The sequence below is a fragment of the Chlamydotis macqueenii genome, chromosome 1 (genome assembly GCF_036417535.1).
Source record: "Chlamydotis macqueenii isolate bChlMac1 chromosome 1, bChlMac1.mat, whole genome shotgun sequence".
In the NCBI taxonomy this organism is placed as follows: domain Eukaryota; kingdom Metazoa; phylum Chordata; class Aves; order Otidiformes; family Otididae; genus Chlamydotis; species Chlamydotis macqueenii.
In genome coordinates this window covers 113,433,281-113,456,532 of record NC_141556.1, presented here as the reverse complement: position 1 = coordinate 113,456,532, position 23,252 = coordinate 113,433,281, and the positions used below count along the sequence as shown (strand labels likewise).

The 23,252-nt window shown below is 40.8% G+C and overlaps 1 protein-coding gene across 2 annotated transcripts in view; it reads left to right on the top strand.

Annotated features, from left to right (window-relative positions):
- The window catches only part of APP (amyloid beta precursor protein), a 225,569-nt gene that overhangs the window by 10,322 nt on the left and 191,995 nt on the right, over positions 1–23,252 (top strand). The window lies entirely within an intron of this gene.

Genomic DNA, 23,252 nt, shown 5'->3' with positions numbered 1-23,252 from the left:
GAGGGGGTTGGGGAAGAGAGGACAGGGACAGGAATTAGTGGCTCTGATGGATAGAAGTAATTTTTTTTAAAAAGAGATTTTAAATTCCAGTTCTGGAGGTAAAACCAGATGAGAAAAACAATCTGTAATTTATCAAAAGGAACACTGAACAGTGCCTTGGTTGCCTCCTGAGGGAGGAAATAGCGGGCAAGGAAAGGCATGCCAAGCACTGCTGTTTGGAAGGCATTCAGATGGCAAAACAGGGACATGTTTTTGACGATACGGGCTTGGGGCAAGCTGAGAAGGGAAATATATTTTTTTTGCCTCTCGATGTGAAGATTGTGCAAGTAATTTTCCAAAGAGGTAAATATGAGATGTTGGGCTCTGTCACGGTAAACAGGAGAAATGTAATAGCCTGTGATATGCAGGAGGTCAGATCAGATGTTCTTTGTTCAAATCGTGGAATTTATTCTGTACCCACTGGGGAGCTGCCAGTGCTTCTAAACACACGCCCCGAGGGGAATACAGTGATGTCCAGTCATACAGGGTTTTGTAGACAATAACACTGTTTGCAAATACAGCATAAGGTATTTGCTTGTTGATTTTAGGATATGAGTTTTGGTGTTATCAAAACATAATTAAGCCTTAAACTTGATTTTTTTTTTTTTTTTTTTTAAGCCTCTTATGAGTTAGTATTTTCTATGACAGACTGCTTAGTGTGGTTTGGGATTTCACAGATAGAAATGCATTAATATTTGCAGAGCTATTCAAGGGAACAGTTGGAAAGTGTCTATTCTTAGTGTTAAATTGCGATAAAAAGTGCATGATAAGTTTTCTGACTCCTTTAAAAGCTTTAGTGTTTTGTCAGTCCTGCTGAAACCAAAGACACTGGAGCTGGACACTGTCAGACTGGGCTGGTTGGACTTATTTCTCATGCTGCTGGGTAATGCTGAACAAGTTTGGAGTGTATCTGCTTACAGTTGTCTTTGTTCAATGCATTCAGCTCAGCTTCATGCTTCTCTGAAACACAAATTTTAAAGAAAGAAGGAAACAATTTTTCAGGAGTAGACTGGAGTTTTAAATGGCCTTAACAGAAAAGGAGTTTACAAGTCTTCTGGGTGGCTTTTGTTTTGTTTTGGTTTTTTTTTTTTTAATGACTGAGCCTGGAAAAGAAAAACTTGGGAAGATGATCACTAAATTATTTATCTTAGGAGTGATGGCTCCTGAATGTTTCTGTAACAGCTGAGGCTGGTGTAAAAGGCCACGTGAGCCTTTGGGGAATGCTGCCTTCAAGCTGGAATGCAGACTTTATGTACGTCTGTTACTTATTGTTTTTTAGTTACAGGGAATAATTTGGTTAAGGAAGATATTGTAAATGTGTGGAATGTAGTGCGTCAGAAATCTTCAAGTTAAGTAAGTTTCAATACGATACCCTTGTCCCTGCTGCCAGCAGCTCTCCCTGGAATTAGACTTCTGGCAAGGCAGCAACTTGTCCAGGGAGATAAAAGAAAACTTAAGTAATTGCGGGTCTCTTTGCTTATCTCAGTGCTTCCTCAGAATATCATTTGTTTTGTTCATAATGTGCTTGTCTGAAGTCTTAAGATTTGCTTTGAATTCTTGACTTTTGTAAAAGATTGCAGTGCTGGTCCTCTTCCTCTGCAGCTCTCCTGCCCATCTTGGCACATGGGTGTTGTCAGGAGCTGTCTGTCCCTCCAGAGCCTGAGAGGCTTTTAGATGTCTTCAACACAAATAAATATTCCTGTTCTTATTTACCATACAGTCAATAAAGCCTTTTGTAATTCTTGTTAGATTTGTCTTCGGGTCAGTGCTGTCTCTGTTAGGTCTTTTTTTTTTTTGTATTCAGCTGCTTTTGTCTTGCTCCAACAGTTCCAATTCTTGTTTCAGGAGAAGCAATGCAGTATAAGGTTCATCTAAAAAAAAAAAAAAAAAAATCAGGAAAAAAAAAGGCAAAAACCACCACAAAGAAACACCCCCTCACCCCCCTATTCTCGCTCTAGCTTTCTTACTTTGAGACTATGGTGCCACTGGCTTCCTAATTCAAAAACTGCTTTTATTCGGGCAGAGTAAAACTTGGCTGCTGACATGAAGGCAGTTGGCAAGGGAAGAAAACCAGGGAGACCTTATATGTTGCTCTGTGGTGTGTGTTGTAAAAACCAGGCTGAATAGTTTTCCCAAGTTAGTGGGAAGAGGCAATACACAACTTAGTGGTTTTGGAAAACTAGTGAATCTCTTGCAGGAATCAAGCGGAAGAGTAGGGAGAAGGCGCCTTACAATTACTAATTAATCTTTGGGTGGTTCCTAATTGAAATGCCTATGGATTTCGGTAATGCATACCCTTAAGATTCAACCTTCTGCTACTTCGTTTAAATTAACAGTATATGTCATAGAATACCAAGTCATCTTGCTAAACCAGGTGGTACAGAAATCCAGAACTGATGTTTGTTTTTTTTGAGTCAAAATGTTCAGAAAAGAAATGGGGAGTATTTTTAGCCAACTGTTCCTATCACTTCAATTATACATCATAAAAAAGCACATAAAAATTCCTTTGGGAAGTGTCTCTGTGTTTTCCATCCGATGTAGTCAAATCACTTACGGCATCTAAAATCACTTACGGCATCTAAATTAGTACAATATTGAGAACGTAGAAAGTTTTAAATGGTGTGTGCCACGTCTCCCTTGTTGTTCTGCTTGTGCTTTGAAAGGAGAAAATGCATCTAGGGGGACAAGGGCACATAGGCTGTGGGTAGCCTGCCTGCCCTGTTGGGATGTGGCGCTTTAAGTCCATAAGAGATGCTTTACTATGTGTGATTTTTAACCTTTTCCTTTAGGAACCTGGGGAGGGCGCAACTTTCTGAAGAACTTCCTTTAAAATAATGTTTATTGTTTCTAGAAATGTTACGTTGGTGACTTCGTTTAAACTGGAGGTGAGGAGGGAATGGCTGTCACTGGTTGCAAGTTTGCTGTTCTGGCTGCACTCTTACATCTTTCAGAGAGAGTTTATCTGTGTAGTCAGTAAAGCTGAGTATGAAGAGCAGAAGGTGCACAGAACCTAATGCTGAAATAGGAGATGAGCACCTACAGAGTTAAACTGAAACTTCGTATGTCTTTTTCAATATATTTGTACATCTCTATGCTAGTGGTTTGTTTTAGTCTGCTTAGAAACTTCCACCGTCTGTCTTTTCTTCCCAGTCCTGAAATGATACTTAAATTTTCTTAATTGAAAAAAAAAAAACACCCAACCCAACCAAACCATGAATTTTGGAAATGGTGCAGTTCTTTTGGGGTGAGGTTTTTTGTGAGTTTTTTGTTTACAGAATCATAAAATGATTTGGGTTGGAAGGGACCTTCAAAGGTCATCTAGTCCAAACCCCCTGCAAGGAGCAGGGACATCCCTGACTAGATCAGGTTGCTCAGAGCCTCATCCAGCCTGGCCTTGAATGTTCCCAGGTATGGGGCATCTACCACCTCTCTGGGCAACCTGTTCCAGTGTTCTGCCACCATCATTGTAAAAAAATTTTTCCTAATATCCAATCTAAATCTACCTCCCTCTATTTTAAAACCATTACCCCTCGTCCTATCGCAACAGGCCCTACTGAACAATCTCTCCCCATCTTTCTTGTAGGCCCCCTTGAGGTACTGGAAGGCCGCTATCAGGTCTCCCCAGAGCCTTCTCTTCTCCAGGCTGAACAGCCCCAACTCTCTCAGCCTGTCCTCATAGGAAAGGTGCTCCAGCCCTCTTATCATCTTTGTGGCCCTCCTCTGGTCCTTCTCCAACAGGTCCATGTCCTTCTTATGTTGTGGGCTCCAGAACCGGACACAGTACTCCAGGTGGGGTCTCGCCAGGGCAGAGTAGAGCAGTTTGTTTTGGTTTGTGGGTGGGGTTTTTTGTTTGTTTGTTTGTTTTTTTAACCCAACCCTTAGTAGCTGACATACTTCAAAAATATTCCTGAAGTTTCCCAGGCTGGTTCTCCTGTCTTTGTTGGGTCACATGTATTGCATTAAAAATAATTTCTGGTGCCCTTCGTAGTAGATGTTGGTGTTTTTGTTTTTGGTCTTAGCCAGGTTTATGTACAGTACATGGTGTTAATTATGTGCAATGCCTAGATTTGGTTTAAGCTTGCAAGCTAGATTTCCCCTATAAGTAGCAATAATGGGCAAGTGGATTGTAAGCCAACAGCCGACAAGTTAATTGCATGAATTTCAATATACCTTTAAAAAACCAAAACAAACCAACTGAAGAAATGGAAAGGATACAATGGCTTTCTCTTTGAAAGCAGCAACCCGCTTATGAATTTGTTTGCAGAATAAATAATGCAGTTTGACAGCTTGCATTGTTTTGATTAGGTGTTCAGAAATGTTTATTGTAAGTGCTGGATCACTGGCACTTGCAACAGGCAGCTGGGATTTTTTGAGAAATTGCTCACTTACAGCATACCACAAGAGTGTTGCAGAAATGAAATTTTGTTTAGACTTAGCTAAAAATGCAATATTAATGAAGGAGAGCTTGTGATTTGAAATAAGAGAACCTCATCTCAGTGAGGCTCTACTGTCCTCTCAATCTTCAGTAGTTTTTTAATTTTGTAGCTGTTTTCCATGCTAATGCAAGGGATGTGATTATTCGTGTGAGGAAATAGGCAGGTTTAATGTTGTAGATGTGGGTGTAGATGCTGCATTTGTTATGCACACAGGTTTATTTGTTTTTAATAAAAATGTATGCTTCTATGTAATTGTTACTATTTTGTTTTGTTTTTCCAGGTCCGTGTACATAGGTCCCTGACACCTTCCCCTCACTGACATGTTTAATAGCTGGAGTTAGCTGCAGAACTAATTCTGAGTTAGAGAATGGGTTTGGTTGCCTGAAACTGTTTGAAATATGTAGCCCAGTTGTACTTGAAGGTACACATACAGCAAATATTTTGTTAATGCTGGGTTAGCTGACACACTCATGTCTCAGGGAGGATTTCTCTCTCTTCCCAGTTCTTAATGATGGGAGGAGGTGGGAAAGATGCATTAAAATTACATGCTTTACTTGCAATAATTATCACTAGGAAAGGTGATGCTCAGTATGTGCCTGCATTGGCTTTGGTGCTGGAAAGTCTTACTAACTTGTGTTTGGTCTGCTTGGTGTGTCCTCCACACTGTCACTGCTATGCCTGCCAGCTCCACCTCCTGGTTTCGGCCTCTCTTCTTCGGTCCTCATCATCGACGCTGTGGTGCGAGCCACCGATTTCTGCTGTGTGCCGTGACTGTCCTCCAGGAGCACCTCTCTTGAGCCCTCTACAGGGATGGCGTTTCTGCCGTCCTGCTTTAATTTTTGCTTTGTGATAGTACATGGATGTGCTTGACTGGGATTGTTGTTTTCCCTTCTCCATGTGTGAGCACGTACGGTTCCTACACAGATAATTTTTCAGAGGTGTCAGAAGGAAACAATTTTCTCTCAATGCAGGTTTGCTCTTAAGATGATGTTCTTCTGAAGTTGGGGTGAGCTACCGATTCCCTTCTCCTGGGCAAGTGATGCTTGACAAAAGAGTAGGCTCTGGCAAGGCGCTACAGTTCCCCGACTAGGTGCACCTTTTTGTAAACTTTGCCCACACCTTTAGCAGATGAGGTACTCCCTCACTGTTGTGAACAGTTATTACAGTTTTGAGGGAGACTCTTTCCCCACAGCTCTCCCAGCAGATACCCATTCCAAATGTGTTTCAGTGCTACAAGGCAGAGGTTGTCGGTTTGCCAGCAGGTGCGATAGGACTGTGGACTATTCCTAGAAACTTTGCAGAAGTAAGCGAAGAAAAAAGACCAGCTTCCATAAGCCTAGCTCTTTTGGACTAGGGTATGCATTTCCTGTGCCTGTTTTTAGAGCCTCTTGGAAGGTGGAAGCAGTCGTGCTGAGCTTTGTCTAGCGGTGCGGCACATGCTGCTGTCAGTTGATAAACCCCATTGAAAAGGCGTGTTAAGTCTCAAAGAGGGAAATGTTATCACAGTCAGCGTTAGAGGATGGCGTAGGTTTTTGTTGTGGTATGGGGGTGGGTTGGTGCAGCGCTTTGGTTTCAAAAGTCTCTGCGGGTCTGATAGTGTCAGTGTCCCCTGTTGACTAAAATTGTTGTCTTTGTGCTGTGCCTGTATTAGCATTTATGTTCAAATCATAAGTGTACATGAGGAGAAGGTGTTGATGGTCTAACTGACTGGGCTTGGTGCTATGCTGCAAAGTGGCCTTGGGCTGGCCTCTTCCATGGTGGAACCCAACCAGAAGGTGTTCTCCAGGAACACACCTGAAACGTGCAGACACCTGCGGCACATAACCGAACTAGGTGTGATTGGAAGTGAAACCCACTGAGGACTGGGAACACAGCCATTCTGCTCTGCAGGTCCTCTCCACGTCTAATGCAGTCGTAGCCGCAGAGGTGGCGGGAGGGACAATATCTTCCAGCTGTGACAGCTTGTGGGGACACTCCGTTTGTCTAAGGTAGTGTAGTCACTGAACTGTAGTCAGAAATATAACAACACATGCTAAAAAGAAAAATGTGAGTATCAAACTACTTTGGAAACGTCCTTGTGACTGGTTAGCGTAACACAAGGAATTGGTGCCTCTTCTGTCTCCCAGTGTCACCTGTCTAATAAAGGCACTGGGGCTGCCGTGTCCGTGGCCGGAAGCGGTGGTTAGACACCACCATCCTTCTGTTAAGGCTCCAAATGACGGGGATGGAGGGATATGGCCTTCAGTAGTGTTTGCAAAGAGAAAAGTTCAGCTTGATGATAATAGTTTTTTTTGTACCTCTCTTCTTTATATAGGGACAAAAAAAAATGACATGTAGCCATTTGGGAAAGACTGATTAAAGCAATCCATGTCTCTTACAAAGCACTTAGTGACTCCTCCGTGTAATCTACCAGCACATTCCTCCGAGGGCATGGTCACATCCGCTGTTGCGAATGGATCGGCACTGAGGAAATGTGCTGAGTGGGCATGTGGCTGGGACCCAGGCTCCCCAAGCATCCCTTCCTAACATCGAGGGGGTTGTTGTGTTCCTCATTTAAAGGAGCCGCACAAGAGCAAGAAGCCATTTCGTGCCTCTTTTGGGGTACTTGCTTCTTACTCTTTTGACTACGAAGTGGATGTTTTAAGAACATTTTGATGTGGTTTATACGTTACGTTTGGATGTAGGCTAAAGCTGGCAAAGCTCAATGCCTAACCTGTACACGTGTGTGTGTTTTTTGTTTTTTTGTTGTTGTTGTTTTTTTCCTTAGTGCTGACTCTTTGAGATCTCTAATGAAATTCAGAGAAATTATCACTCACTTAAAATATACGGGGTAGCTTCAAGTTTTCTTATTTTTATTTTTAACTTGGAGAGGATTTTTTTTTTTTACCTCCTGTGTTGTTATCTATTTTATGAAGATGTTAACAGCTTCATAGATGTGGAAAAAAGAAGACCCTTGCTAAAAGAGGAAATGATTATAAGGTGGAAATATAAAGCCTGTTGTAAGTGAAATGCAAACAGTATGAAATGGCACTGCAGGCTGTTGGGGTTGCAAACAGTGTTTGCGGTTGTGTGTTGACATGGATGCATACTAAAGATAACTAATGCTAATTATGGCTAGCTGTAGAGTGCCTATCTGAGGCACGAATCAGATGGACAGGGCTCATTAGTCTCTCTGAATTTGTATTTGCTCACTTGAGTGGAAAACGTAAGCCTGGAGTTATGTCACCTCCCAGCCCCCTGCACCCTTTAATAAATAGTACATTGCTGCTTCTCCTTGTGTGTAAAGACGTTCCTTAAATTCATCCTGCTAATATTAACCTAAAGGTTACCTCTGGAGTAATAAAATCAAAGGTGGAGTGTAGCAGCTCAGATACTAAGAGATGTGACTTTTTTTTGCTCTAATAGTTTGCGTTTGCACAAGCAAATGTAGTGTCAGCTCCATGGCATCAGGCAAAATCAGAAGAGTGGCTGTGAGTGTGTAGGGTTGAACACTCCAGACTCTCAGTGGGAAACTCAAACAAAAACATTTCTAAAAAATAAAAATGTTACCCAACTGGAAAAATAAATAAAACCCACCCCAACTTTTTTTTTCAATAGGTCTGTAAAGGTTTCCAAGAGTGTATCTGTATTTTCGTACTCTTTTGCTGGAAGTTGTGATGCTGGTAAATAACTTTGCTATCCAACACTATGCTGTTATGTCTTCTTTACTGAGCAACTGAATTAGTTTTCAGCTTTCATGTTTCACTTCTTCCTAAGAGCAACATGGTTAGGCTTAGCAGCACAGCTCAGATGTTACGTTTGAATTGAGGTAGTTCTTAATAATCTTCTGTGAAAATTGCCCATTTATTAAAAAATTAATTTATGGTCAGATACTGAGGTGGCTTGCAGAAAGTTGATGATAATGTTCTAGCATTATAGATTTTTCAGAATTTTTAGCAAACTAATTAAAATGCTACTTTCTATTGTTGTCTTTTTCTTAAACTAATAATTACGCTATCTGTTGTTTCCAGCTGTCATTTAAAATTTTTTTAGATTTGCTTAATAAGTAAAATTAAGAAGGATTATAGTTATCATAGTTCCTATAATTTCAAACTTCTGATGTGCAGCTTGCTCATGCCCCTTCATGGAGTGTTTTGTAACATTGCATGAAAGTTTTATTATAAAAGGTCTTGGAAGGAGAGGTTTGGACAGAACTACAGTGTCCTCCTTAATCAACTGCTGTGGGCGTTTCCCAGCCGGATGCTTGAAAGTGCAAATATGATCAAGGTACACAATGCAAGAAGAGTGAACCATGGTCTGTTATAGTCATCTAGGCGATAGTCCCAGTTTGCTGTTTCACTGGTAAATATGCTATTTTTTTTTTTTTGATCACCTAGAGAGCTTCTCTTTTTAGTCTGCTGGGAATAAGGTATAAGTGTGCATTATGTGGGATCTGTTCTCTCGATGCAGAATATTTATCTGCTAGTTATGTATTGGATGTAAATACTTAAATCAGTGAAGTTAAGCAAGTGCCACTTGCAAATTTGGTCTTGCGGATGGAATAAATGACCGAGTATAACTGAAGAACATACTACGTGGACTATGCAGTGCCTGTCTTCAAGCTGGGTGTACTGACAGAAACTGTGAATGTGTACAGCACGCACATGTCTCTAGTCATGGCAGCGCTGACTTCCAGCATGTCTTCCTCGGTTGTTGTTGTTGCTGCAAGAGATGTTCTGTCTTACCTGTAACTGCGAATAAATCGAGCTGACAGAGATGCCGCTCGGCTGGGCTCTGCTGCGCGTCAGGGCCTTAGAAATGAGAAAAGATTGGAGCTGTAAGAGTATGAAGAGGAACAGCTGGATATGGCAGCTCTTATCTGAGTGGCAGGCTTTTCTTCTGCAGAAAGCAAACAGTGTTTTCAGAAGTGTAATAAATCTTAATGGATGCAGTAATAATCTCACCAAAGCATTACTTCTACTCATGATTTTCAGATGTTTGCTGGAGTTAGAGTTGCAGTGTTCTAGGTTGACAGCGTGGGGAAGTGCATTGAGGTGGCTGACAAAAAATGTCAAGTTGTCATTCTTGAATGAGCACAAGACAAAAAGTCAAATGTTCTGCCCGTCTTGGAGGGAGATGTCTTAACTGTTTAGCGCTACAAGCTAGGCTACTGGCTTTTGTCCAAAGCTGGTGATCCTTGGTCTCTGAGAATTTGTGGGAGCAGCAGTTTTGCAAACCAAGTTCATACAGTTGCTGTTACATGAAGAGCATGGAGTTAAGGTTTGATATTGATAAGCACTGATGCATTATTACAGGGACAAAGAGGCTGAGGCAAGGGCTTTATGCAGTAGTCATGATTAGTTTATATGTAAGTTTGTGCTGCTATCCATCTTCCCCAATTAGATTTGAATAGCCTGGTGAAATCCAGACTGAGGTTGTTTGTGATTCAGGATACAGAAAGAAAACAGATCTGAAATTTGATAACACAGAGGAGATGTTTGACTTGGTAACTGGACTCCTAAATCTAAATATACTGGAATCTCAGCATTCTGTCTGACACAAAAACTTTTTTTATTTATATTTTATTTTGGACTTTAGTGTATCACATGGGACTGTTGGCTTGCAACTTCAGCACGTGTGACTTATTGAGGGTGTTGCTCCATATTTTATGATGATGTCAGGTGAGGTGAATAGCATCAGTCTTGCGCTCTGGTGGATACAGGCCTGGTGGCAGAGTGGGCTGCGTGGGTCTGAGGCGGTCCCAGCCTGTCTGGCCTGCACGCGCCGCTTCAGAGCGCTCTGCCGCTCGAGGAGCGAAGAGCGTCCTGTCCAGGCCACCTAAGATACTAGAGACCGCAGCTGGCTGGTTTTGGGGGTCTGGGATAAATAAGCTTGGCAGCTTTGAAGGCAATGGTGGGTCCTGCCGGCCTGGGAGTTGTCCTTCCTTTCTGCACTTCACTCTGCCAAATTAATCCTGAAATGAGAGGAAACTGCCTTGAAAAGATGCATTGTTGTATGTAAGGCTGTGTGCTGTGCTTGAGCTTGGGAGTTTTGGGGTTGCAGCAGTTGTGCAAGAAGTACTCAAGGTGGTTTAAGTCTTAAGGTTTTAACTGGCCAACACTTGTATGGCAGGCATTAATAATAGTTCTTATTTCTCTGCCATAGCTGAAGCTGAAATGACTGTAAACAAGAAGTACTAGGAGCTGTTTGAAGCCATTTGAAGCTTTCTGTCTACCAGATTCTATTCTGAGAGGTGGATGGTGTTTTGTGTGGCTGCCTGGCACTTACGGATTGTCCTTCCCAGAAGAACATCTATTATTGCTGCTGTGCCCTTACGTTTTCTGTTGAGTTGGGATAAAAATAGGATGTTGGAATCGTGTTTGTACTCAGGAGTAGTAATAAAAAGAGCAGCCAAAACCAGGCTTTTTTTCTGTCACTGACTTCACTTTCAATGCTGTAGCTATAAAAAAAAAAAAAAAACAGACAAAACCCAAAGTAGTTGTTTCCAGTTGTCATTTTTAGGGCAGTAGTCAGTGTTGTGTTTAGACAAGAGGGAGAAGAAATTTCTTGTTTACTGTGCTGTGAATTTCCATGTGTGCCTGCTAATAGTTCCCACAAAAATGCTCAGTGATGTCACTATTACACGTTTCCCTCTACTCAAGGAAGAAAGACCGTTCAGGTGAGAAGTGAGCCTTCAGTAAACATAATGAACTGGGTGGCTTTAGTCTCTGTTTCCTTGCTCTAAGAGGATGATTTTTTTTTTTTTTAATAAGCACTTAAGAGTTTATGCTGGTGTGTTAAGGGATGATGCCACAGCCAGTTAGTTCTACCACTCTCTTGAAGCCTGCCCTTAGATTAATTTCGTGGATTTAATTGATTTCCCACACTTTCCCTCTCCCATAGTGATAAAAGTGTAGAGTCTGCATATTAAAAAAACATTCCAGTTTTTTGAACACCTTGTGTGTTTGCTGAAACACATTGAAACCTCAGGTGGTAACACACAGGATTACTGCCAAAAAAAATCTCTGGTGCAAATGGAAATTTCAGGATGGGAAAATTCATTCTGATGGCTGCTTGGAGATGGACCCAGGCTCCTTTTGGTTTGGTGACAGGGTGACCGGGTGAGCCTGCGTTTGATGCTGGGGTGCCAGTTAGCAGCTGCCGCAGCCTGCAGCTTGCACAGCACCAGGCTGGCAGCCCCGGGGCGAGCCCCTGGCCGGACCCAGGGGGACAGGCAGGGTGGTATGATGTTACAAAGGGACACAGAGGTCTGCTTGCTTCGTTGCCTCGAGTTTGGCTTCAGTTTTCAAATTTCAAATTATTTCAAGGTTGTGTTTTCACTGTGTAAGACATTCTTCCTTTTTTCTTCTGCGTATTGTCCTCACTGCAAGTTGGTGTTAATTAGGCCACCGCTATATGCCGTTTCTGCTGACAGGTGGATTTTGACAGCATTTGCTGCACTATGGCCGCTCCGTCTCGTGTACTGCCAGCTTGGGTGCTTCTGGATGCCTCTTAATTGATTTGGCCTCGGTGCAACCAGATCAAATGTTGCTCTGCGTGATCTTCTTACGTTCACATCCTGTATCTTACTCCTAGTGTTTTGATGCCTGTCTGACCACAGACAAGTTTATTTTCTGCTTTTTGTAATCTGTTTGTTATAAACTGAATGGAGGATTAGAAAATTGGATCCCGTTTCTGTTAAAAAAAAAAAAAAAACAAAATCCACATGCTCCGTATGTACGTGTACTTCAGTTACGTTTGTGCGGTAGCTCAAAATCGGTTGTCTCAGCCCTTCAACGCTGCTGGTGGAAGAACAACAGGTGTCTCGGCTGGACTGGTGGCCCGATTCATCACTGTCCTGATTTTAAGAAGCTAGCAGTCCCTGAGACTGTCTAATAGTCAACATTATTCTTCAAAACAAGAAGTCAACTGTAGCTTCAGTGGCAGCTGGCATGGGGAAGCATCATTCTGCTCTGAGGAAGTGAGGGATGCTCCTCACCGGTGTGTTGATCTGGTCAAGTGAGGAATATTTCATGTTTCACCTGTGGATTTGTGTGGGATGCTGTCCTGAGGTCACTGTTTGTTTTGTTTGCGAGAAGATAATTCCACCTTTTGCACTTTAGCTTGCATCCTTGGCAAACTGACTAGAGGTCTGTATTCCCCAGTGGATTTTGCTGGCGTGTGAGATGGAATTGTCATTGCTGTACTAGTATGTACACTACAGCAGTCTTGTTTGTGCAGGAAAAATAAAAGGTTATCTTTTTTCTTCCTTTTTGTCTACGTCTTCTCCTCCCCTAAGCTCAGAGATGGGTATTCTAGACCGCCTATATACTGATTTTTGTAAGGAGTAATACTGCCTTTGATTCTTCAAGTTTGTTATTACTAAAAGTAACTAACTTTCTGAGGTCAGTTGAGGGGTATGTGGAGGGAGACTACAGATGCAAAAAACCAAATGAATACTTTGAATAAAATATTTTCTGTGGGCGTTTTGTAGAGCTGTTGTATGTGTAATGTGCTTTTTCTTATAACTTCAAAGCAAAGATTTAATTGCTGGCAATTTCAAACTAGATCTGGTTTCACAGCCGCAATGAGTTTGTGAGAATGAGATGCTCAGTTTGAGAAGGAAATTATTTTGGTTAATTGTGTAGGTAAGGCTTGAAGGTGGAGCGGGCTAAAAGGCAAAAACAGTTGGAGTCTTTTCCCTTCCCCTCCTCTGGCATCTCCTCAGTCTTGTCCCCCTCTTGTCACATTTGGCCTCTGAGAAGAGTCTGGTTTGGTTTCTTCTGAAGGGACCTGTTGTTGTAGGGAGCATTTTTGTTACAGCTGGTCCGGTTTTACTAATGGCAAGAAAAGAAATGACCTGTTGTGGTAGAAGGCTCTGCTCTCCGTCCACTGTAAACTGTCCTTTGCAAAGAGAGAAGAACAACTTCTTACCTTTCCTTCACACATGTACATTTTTAAAATATGGTGATGTAGTAAACAAGTGATCCCTTCCAAGAGTAAAAGCTTCATTTTATTTGTATTGTGCTGAGATTTGTGAAGGGCTGAATGGCAGCTGGGACAACACAGGCTTCGTAGCCGTGTACTGTTGCTCAGTAGAATAAAGATTTGAGAGGAGTGCTTGGATGGTGGTCTGGAGAAGTGATTTTGTAAACAAAATTGGTTTGGGGTGTTTGTTCTTATGGTAGTTTACTGCTAACTGTCAAGTGTACTTCACGTAAACTTTTAGCAATAATAAATTGCATAATAACTTCCATTTTTTTATTTAATTTTTTTTTTTCTGGCAGACTTCACAAACCGTTTAATATACGGATAGTACAGTAGAAAAAGTTCTGTGTCCCCAAATCTAGATTTACAGAAATAGTTTTGTAAGTTGTTTTTTTTTTTTTTTAACTGCTCTGGTTAAGGTTTCTGCCTTCCTCTGTGGTGCCTTTTGAGTGAAATAATGCCAATGTTGGGCAAGTCACAATGAGAGGAAGGCACTGATTGTTTTTAGTGAGCTTGCCCCATTAATGTAGAAAGCAGACTAATATTCTTGCTGTACTGCAAAACAACATTTGAGAATCAATGCAGTCTGTCTGTGTAGCTGTGTCCCCAAGGGATGCCCATCCAGGGAGGGAAGGTGGGGTGAGCTGTGCTCCCTGCGGGCTGTGGACACCATGTCCTGCCCACCACGGCGTCAGCCTCTGAAGTGGCCCTGATGCTTTGTGCTATCTGGACTTTTAAAAATGGTTACTTAATTTTTCTAGTGAAATACAGTGTTGTTTTGGGGAAGCAGGGAAGACATCCTTTTTGGCAATCTTACTGTAGGAACATTTCTAGATCTGACCATTTTACAGCTCTGACCCAGATTTTCAGCATACTTTGGTGATACACAAGCACAGAAAGTATGATCTAAACTCTTTCAGGTCTTTAATTCCTCTTCAGTGGCAGTGGTGGCTTTTCAATGGTTCAGAAGGTGTTTGGACATCTCTTACTAAAGCGTCTTCCCTTTCCCTCAATGCAGAAGTACTTTGCCAGTGACCTGAATGATCCTGAACCTAGAAAAGAAACTTATTGGTGGTTTTGTCCCTCCCTTATAGCTGCCCCTGAAAACATATTGCTGTTCCTGTACCTTGTTATTTCTCGCAAGGTGTAGTGCAGGAGATAAAAGTTTTTTTAGTGCTTCAAATGTTGCTGTATCTGTAATCATATGCACCCGTTGTGTGAATGTTGAAATGGATTTATGATGTCTGTTTGTTCAGCTAACTGCTTTTCACAGTTTTTAATAAAAAGTTTTTAATTAAGAGTGGGTAGATGCATGTTTGGACAACTTGTATCTTAGAAATAAGAAAGTTGCCTGAGCTAGAAACAGAATGTGATATCTACGTAAAGAAGAGAGTCTTTGAAATCCTGTGAAAACAGACCAAAGAGGTCTGGTGACGCAACCACCCTGAAACCTTGCAAACATCAGAAAAAAAATGGTGTAAAATCAGCTACGTGTTTGAAAGGGCTAAGAACTGATGGCTTGATGTTTAAAACAAACCTGCATTTAACTTCTTCTGCTCTACAGTGTGGGAAGAAATATGTGTTGTAGACTAAACTTGTCAGGCAAATATATTCTGAACATTTACCGAGATGGTGAAAGACATCAGTATGGAATCTAATTCACCACGAACGTGTAAGGACACACTAGTGAAAACAATAACTCTGATTTTCCTATTAAAAGCTGAGAAATTGTTGTAGAAAAACTAAAATTCTCGCAGTAGTTCACATTTGGAAATCAATAAGGTGAACAGAAGTTTTCCAAGGTCAAGAGATGGTGAGGGGAAGAAAAAAAATCCCTGTCTGATAATTTACCAATACTTAATAGTCTTTAGAGCCTGGAATGAGCTCATTGCTGTACTTTACTTCTGAAATACAGTAAATGTTTTTTTTTATTGTGATTTGACACAACTGAGTTCACTTTTCAAAAACTTTTTATTATGTTGACATGAATTAATACACTGTAATAATGTCACTATCGTGTGATGAACTACTTTGTGTACTTTTCATGTTTGAAAATAATAGGATATTTTATGTAAAAGTGTGTTTTTTTTTTTTTTTAAGGGAAGTTAATAAGGCTTTGCAGGTGCCTGCTGTGGGCCCTGAGCCTTCCCTCGGGAGGTCGGTCTGTTCAGAGGTCAGTATGTGAGACCCGGTGACTGTCCACTTGAATCCTCTGCAGAAGGCTCTGTGGTCTGCAGTGAGTGCCTCTAGAGCGAAGGAAGTACATCAAGTGATCGTTCTTATGGCCTGTCTGAAATATTAGTACTCCTTGACTGTTATCATACTGTCTCTTAACCTTATTTTGTTAATTGAGATTTGACGCTTATTTTCTGCCTTTATGTAACAAAAAGAAAATAAAAGTATATCTGAAACTAAGTATGTGTTCTTCTGATGATACTCTTGGTTACCTTGAAATAACCAGCTCTCCTCATGGTTGTAGCAATGCAACTAAAAAAACAATGCTGATGTTAATTCCTAATATTCTTTTATTACATTAACAGAGGGAAGGACCACATAATGTACACTGGCTGACCCCAGAGGGTGAGGATGAAAGATAATGTGATCATGTTACATCATCGAGGGAGATACTTGGGGGAGAGGGAGGGAGACCCATACCGCTGTTTGGAATGAGTTGAGGGACTCTGAAAAATGATTCAGTTTTCAAAGTAATGTGGTTGTGGGTGATTTGCCTGTATAGAGCTGTACCATCAATAAAGGCCCATTGGTATGCATGTATGTACTGGGATTGTACGGCTAGGAATGGCTTTGTTTTAAATAAATCCTCAGTTTCAGGTTCTGCATTGTGTGGGGTACCTCATCACTACAAACTAAATACGATGATGAACCCAGCTTGGCTAAGCCTAGGCTGGATGCAAGTAAGGGAGCTGCTGTGTCCTCTCCTCTGTTGCCAGGGCTTCTGGAGCTGAACGCTGCTGCTGCACTGTTTTAAGCTGGAACCTCCTGACGTTTTGGCAAACACTGGGAAGCCATACCTGCCTTCCTGAGCTTGTGGACAGAAAGGGGAGAACTGAGGGAAGGCTGCTTGCTTACAGCTCACTGTTAAGCTTATCTCTTGCTGGAAGGTGGTGATCACTCTCCTGGAAGGAGAAGGACCCTAAGTTCCAGTGCAAGTCTCTGACCTTTTTAGCTAGCTTGGATTGGAAGCACTAAGCGATTCTTGGTGACTCTCTGTATGAAGGTAGTGCTTGATATGGCCCCGAGGCTGACATTAAACTGGAGACTTACCTCCTTGGGCACTTCAGCTCTGTAATGCACTTTCAAGTCATCTTTTTACTCTTTTCTCGCTTTCCCCTTGGCATTTTCAAGGAATTCTGCCTCAGCTATTGTGGATTGTATTCTGAGCTGCTGCTCTCAGCAACTGAACAGACTGGAAATGGGAAGGAGAACATGAAGGAAGTCTTCTGAAGGTTGGAAGTTGGAAGGCAGCTATAGGCTGCTCTAGAATATCTTAGCCAGTACATGGAGTAAGAGCAGGGTTTTAAGGTAATACCTAATGTCATCTGTATTTTGTGCTGTATAGTGGTACAGTTTCTTTCAATCTCTCAGCATAACAAGTGAAGTGAAATTTAGTTCTGTAAGACGTGTCAGATTTAAAGTTTCTTGCCCCGAGATTGAGTGTGTGAAAATGAATCTGGACACTGTTCTGAGAGCGCATTCTTCAGAAGAGGAGGAGACTTCTAGAGAAGAGGCTGTGTTGCAGCTTGGGGCAACTGTTTTGTCAATGCAGGTCATAACCAATTTTTAATATCTGCAAATCTGTGAGGAGAATTGGAGGAGAAGTAGTCAGTTATATGTTGCTGCTCTGTAGTGTTTGGATCATGGATAGCTTGTGTAAAGCTTGTGCTCTACATCTAGCATTCTGGTCAAATTCCCAATGAGAGGTCAGCATCCCTGTGTAGAGTCCTTAGGCATTGCATTAAGATTGAAATAAAATAAACATTGTTTCTGCTTTCACTGCATGTTGTGACCTAGCCTAGTCTTAAATAAGAGTTGACAGCAATCATGCTTGTTTCTCTGTTAGTGAGTAGAAATCAGGTTTCCTATACTCCCCTTATGAGACATCACTTGTGTTCAGTGGGACTTTCTGTAGTAGAGCTCCAGGCTCAGTAACTAAGTACAGATTTTTCTTCCCCTCCGGGATTGCAGAATGTGTGACATCTTTCATGGTATAACTCGTTCTTATTACATCTCAATAAAGCAACGAACAGGCGGTGGGAAAGCATAGTATTGTTTCTTTTTTTTTGTGATGCTAGTTATCAGGATGCTACAGTTGATGAGTTTTAAAAAGTAAGATGTATTAATCTTCCAGATTATTCATTTAAAAGACATAAAAAATCCCCACAAGGAAGCCACTGTTTGAAGGATTTATGTGTTGAAAATAGCAATAATATAATGGAGGTACTGAAAGACAAGAGTGTTTTGTCTTGAAGTATGTGGTTCTAACATGATTAAAGAAACTGGAGATTTTTTTTTTGCCTTCCCCTTAGGAGAGGGCTAATGCTCTGGTTTTTTTCTACTTAATGATCTGTGGTGATTTTACTCTACTTACTGGTAAGGAAACAGCACTTCATCTTTATTATGTCTTCTCATTTGGATCAGTTCTCTCATATCTGATAACAGTAGTTGACAATGGACAATCTCATTTATCTGTGTCATTTGAGGATCTGAAAGTGCCTCAAAGTTCGTCTTAACCTCTTTCATAAAAGTCTGTTAAATTCAATTAGTGTGAATTTGAAATAGTCTTTAAGGATGCTCCTTTTGAATGCAATACCTCTCATGAGCCTTCAAATGAAATGCACGTGGGCATTTCTCTTCTGTTGCTACTGGTGTCAAGAGTGAGAGCAGCTGCTGTTAGTGAGTGGACCTAGGAGAGGACTCTTGGAGTCCTTAGTGTAGTTAAAAAAAGAAAAGAAACTCCCACTCTGAATTTTGGCTTCTAGTTCACCTCTTCAATCGGTTACTTGCTCTATCCTTGTCTGGATGAGAGATGTTTCTGCAGGCTTCTGTTAACTGCAGTAACAGCATGTCTTAGAATCATAGGATGGTTAGGGAACAGTGTTGATGTTATGGAGAGGCAGAATTTCAGACATTTTCATGGGGGAAGGATTGAAGGACTGGACCTTCAATTCAACTCAAAATGAATCAAAATCTTGTCAACCATCAGTTTGACTCTGTCCAGTGGTAATTAATATCAGGCTTCTGCCCATGCCTTGAAAGTAGTCCAGGTAATTAGCTATGTTGTTTAATCCTAGTATTGACAGATCAGTTCCTTCTGACTTGCTCACATTGGTGTTTTTGTGAGCTAAAAGAAGGTTTGTCTAATTAGAGACATGTTGGCATGTTGGGTAGCATAAATAATATCTGGACGTGCGCTTCCTTGAGCACTCCTCACCTTGCCGAACACTAATGGTTAAAGTCAGCGAATGCCAGAAATATCTAGTTAATTCCTCTTCACATTGTTTGTGGAATGAAATTGGGAAATCATTATTCTTAGTAATAATTCTAGTAAGCCAACCAGTCAGACAACTTGCAGAGAAGACTGTGAGTCACAGGCTTGCCACCTGGGCAGAGAACAGTCCTGGACCAAATGAAGGTGAGGGGGACCTTTGGCATATGTGTGGAGTGCTGTAACAGTGCAAAACAGCTGAAACAGTTCATGTTAAAACTAGTGGGCTACATCGGGCTTCTCATGTGGCTCTGTTCAGATGTTTGTGGTTCAGCCAAATGGCAGCATTCGGCATTGTTTGAAGACTAGCATAAGCAGTGTGGTCCGTGGAGCTGTTACTTTAGCAGTGTAGGTCGTACTTCCGTGTTGAGGGTGGATAATGAACTGTATGTGAAATAAATACTAATGAGAATAAAATACCAACCTCAGAGCTTCCTTTGAAACTCAGTTGATGTGGGATGGAGGTCCTGTGTCACAAGTAAAACTTCAGCTCTTCTGGCCATGCTGAATTTCTGTTCTGAGCGTATGAAGGTTTATTCAGCCAGACAACAGCACGAGGAAAATCTGCTGAGCAGATGGGTTGCAGCTTCTGTTCCTTCTTGGAGGAGCTTGCAAAGTGCACTGTATATTTCCTCCACTGCAGTAATAATTCAGTAGGCTTAGAGTAGATGGTTCAGTAGTCCAGTGCTGTCTTTCTACAATATGAAAATGATGTAAGCCTACAGGATTTTCCAAATCTGGAAAGTCTGGTATCTTTTTTTTTTTTTTTCAAAGAAGTTTTGTTTTAAGAAAACTCAGGTGCCTTGTATACTTTAATTCACTTTGTCTAATTACTATATTGTAAAAAATAGAGGATGTTAGCACTGTGTGAGAAATCAGTCATATATGAGTCATGCTTGGAAGTGCAACTTCAGTATTGTGATTTTCATACTGGTTTTTTTAGAGCTTTTTGTTATTATTTATTTAAGAAGTTACGAGTCTAAACATTTAAACAGGGGTGTTTGAAATCATATTGTCATCTTTTCTGAGGCTGTACTGTAAAGAAAGTCTGCTGATTTGCCCATGTGGGCATCACATATAGAACTAAAAAGAATAAAAACAGTGCTGAAGAGGTAATTTAAATAACTTATTTCCTTCCTTCCTTTCTTGCTTCTTCAAAGTGCTTCTAAATTAAATATATGATTCTGTGAGAGGTTGAATACTAATAAATTTTATGAACAGGAGGATGTAAGCATCCCTCAAATGGCATAGTATCCTCTCAAACTATCCTTTTGCAGCCCAGTTTTAACAGGAAGGTGGAAAAATAGCATTAAAAAAGGAGCGAAGATATTATACAGGAGAATTCTTCCAAGAGATTAATGTGATGGATAAGATGTGAAACTATCTTAAACTCAACAACTACTTCAAATGAACTCCTGAAAACTGAAGACTGCTATTCTGTTTAAAAAGAAGTCAGTGAATTACAGAGCTTTGACATTTGAGCTACGTAGTTCATTTGAGAAACTGACATTGCTCAAATGTGAACTTGTTTATCAAATTTGTTGAATTAAGATTGTGCCTCAATTTTTGACCTGACAGATGTAATTCAAATTTGTTTCATGGTATGGAGTCTGGCTCTGCATATAGTAATTTTCCTTTTCGTATCTGTTCCAGGTACGCATGCATTGAAATAGGTTTAAAATACAACTTATGTCAACTTAGGGTGCACTTTTGTGAGAAAAAGGTGCTTTAATATAAATGAAAACTAGATCTTATCTAGGGCTTTTATGTATACTTGCTCTCACCTTGTAGTTTCAATTTTACAGGTGTGAGCTTCATGCGTATAATAGGAACTCAAAAGTTATTACTGAGCTTGGAATAGTTCTGTAGTCCATTGTGTAGCTCTGAAATACACTCTTTTTCTTCATGTATTTATTTAAGATAAAATAAGTGGTGGTGGCTCTGAACATTGAAATAGAAAATAAAATAGTGGAAATAGATGGTTTACAATGAATTGTGTACTTCAGTGCAAAACCTTAATTTAGTTCTGTAAAACAGAGTAATGCTACTTTTGGGGTAATGGCAAACTTTGGGTGATGAGATTTAAATGCAGTATCATGGCATTTCTACACATGTAGATATACAAAAGAAATCATAACACTTGTTATATTTACTGGTATCATTAAACAGTTCTTTCCTCAAACTTGCGTACCTGCTGTATTGTGGTGTGAGGATTTTTCTTTTTTTCCAAATGAGAGAGAGGAAATTTAATTCTGACAGGAGTAGACGGGGGGGTTTTCTTGTTTACGCTGTTGCTGTTAGTCAGTACATTATGTAGCCACATAAGTGACCAGAGACTATTTCAAAATATAATGAGCAGCTTAAGAGCAAGATTGACTTTTTTAAACTTCCACCTTAATGCACTTTTTATTCTGCTTGTAAAATGTATTTTTTCCTTTTTCTAACATTCCCCCCGCTGTTAAATGTTTAATTGATGTTGCACTGGATTTAATGCTTCCTGAAAGTCATTCCAGTCTTGGATAATTTAGGTCAACTCACTTGTTACCATTCCTTTTCCTGGCGAAATGTCAGGTTTTGTAATGAAGCTTGACTAAACCAGGAGGAGGTACCTGTGGGCTGGGGAGACCTGGCGGGCATGAGGGTTTTCAGTTGCTGTTACTATGGTTGCTAAGTGCAAAATCCATAAATTTGACTATGGACTTTAAAGAGAAGTCTGAAAGAGACCTGGTCAGGGCCCCGGCTGGGGAAATCCCTCCTCACTTGGGCCTGTGTTTGCACATGTGTAGGTTTGTTCTTCCTTACAGATATGACAGCAAAAATTCTGCTGAAGTTTTGCAAATACCTCTTGTAAGCACTTGTTTGTTGGGTCACTTAGCTCTTTGGGGAGAGGAGCGCCTACCTCCGAGTTGCACTGTGAGATAAACTTGTAAACTCAGCACTTAGTCCTGGCATATTTTCTTTTGGTTTTGATACTTATTTTGTTTTTGAGGTAGGCAGATACCTCGCCCTGGTTTCAGATAGCATCCTACTGGTACATGGAATATGAGTGGAGGGAAGTGTTAAAATGAACACGTATGGAAAAAAATACAATATATGCCTCAGTACCTTGTGAAAGATGTGGGTGAGGAGAATGGTTGGCTGTGCCATAAGATAGTTTTGAGAAAAAATGCAGCTTCCATTGCAGCCTTGGAGACAGACTTGCTTTTAATATATTTGTGGAGCAGGGGATCCTTGAGCTGCTGTGGAGAAGCGGGGCAGTGCACTGTTGTGGTTCCTTTTTGGCATCACCATTTATGAAGCAGGCCAGGAGGACTGCACACAAGTATTTACACGTGGCTTAAATAGGTTATAGGCGGGGCAAATAAATCTCGGATTTTCTGGGAGCTTTTCGATGGAGTCTGTTTCTCAACTAAATTTCAAGTGCTTCTTGGTTCACAGAGCGCTGGAGCATCTCCAAAGCCTTTTGTAGAGAAGATGTGGGTCTTCCCAGGGTCTTCTGTAGTTTAGGGAACTTTTAGGGCCCTTTTCATTACTATTTGCCAAAAGTATTTGTCTTCCAGGAGGGAGTAACTGTACTGAGCAATCAGTAGAACATTTTTTTTACCTATTTCTGTAGGCTGTGGACAACAATAACTGCTGCTGCTGTTTCTGTATTAAGATTGTACAATGAAACACTCTTTATGAATTATTCATGTTGATTTTGACAACCTCTTACTCTTGTGACCCTGTTCATCTCTCAGGAGAAGTCGGGAGATGGAAAATTGTCCTTGGTTTTGACAAATAGCCATCTTAAAAGTTGTGGGGAGACAATAATTTGGTATTTCCTCCTTTTCTGATTTGAGTACTTTTTTTTTACTGTTTTTGTTCTGATTGCATTTATGAGAAAGGAAGAGGTTTTTTTTTTTCATTACTTGCTACATCAGAAGACTTTTAAATACAAATAATCTTTCAAGCATTTGTGTTGTGTGTAGATACCTAATAAAACTAGGAGGAGAACTAGTATTTTATGGCTTAAACAGGAAGTCTGTCAGTCTGTATTCTGTTACATTCTGCTATAAAGTTGATGGTTAACCAGCGGGCGAGAAGCTGTGGACTTGTGTCTGGTGACACGAGCCTATATGAGCATGGCATTTGCTTGCTTTGAACTGTAGACATTGTAGAATTGAGCGGTGATCTTCACTTGTAGGATGCAGCAGACTAGACACAGTCCAGTGGAAGAAACTTGGTCTTTACACTGGGGATAGCAAGGTTATCTCCTACTTTGCTCACTGAATGTGTAAAGCCAAGCAGAGAGTCCTTTTACG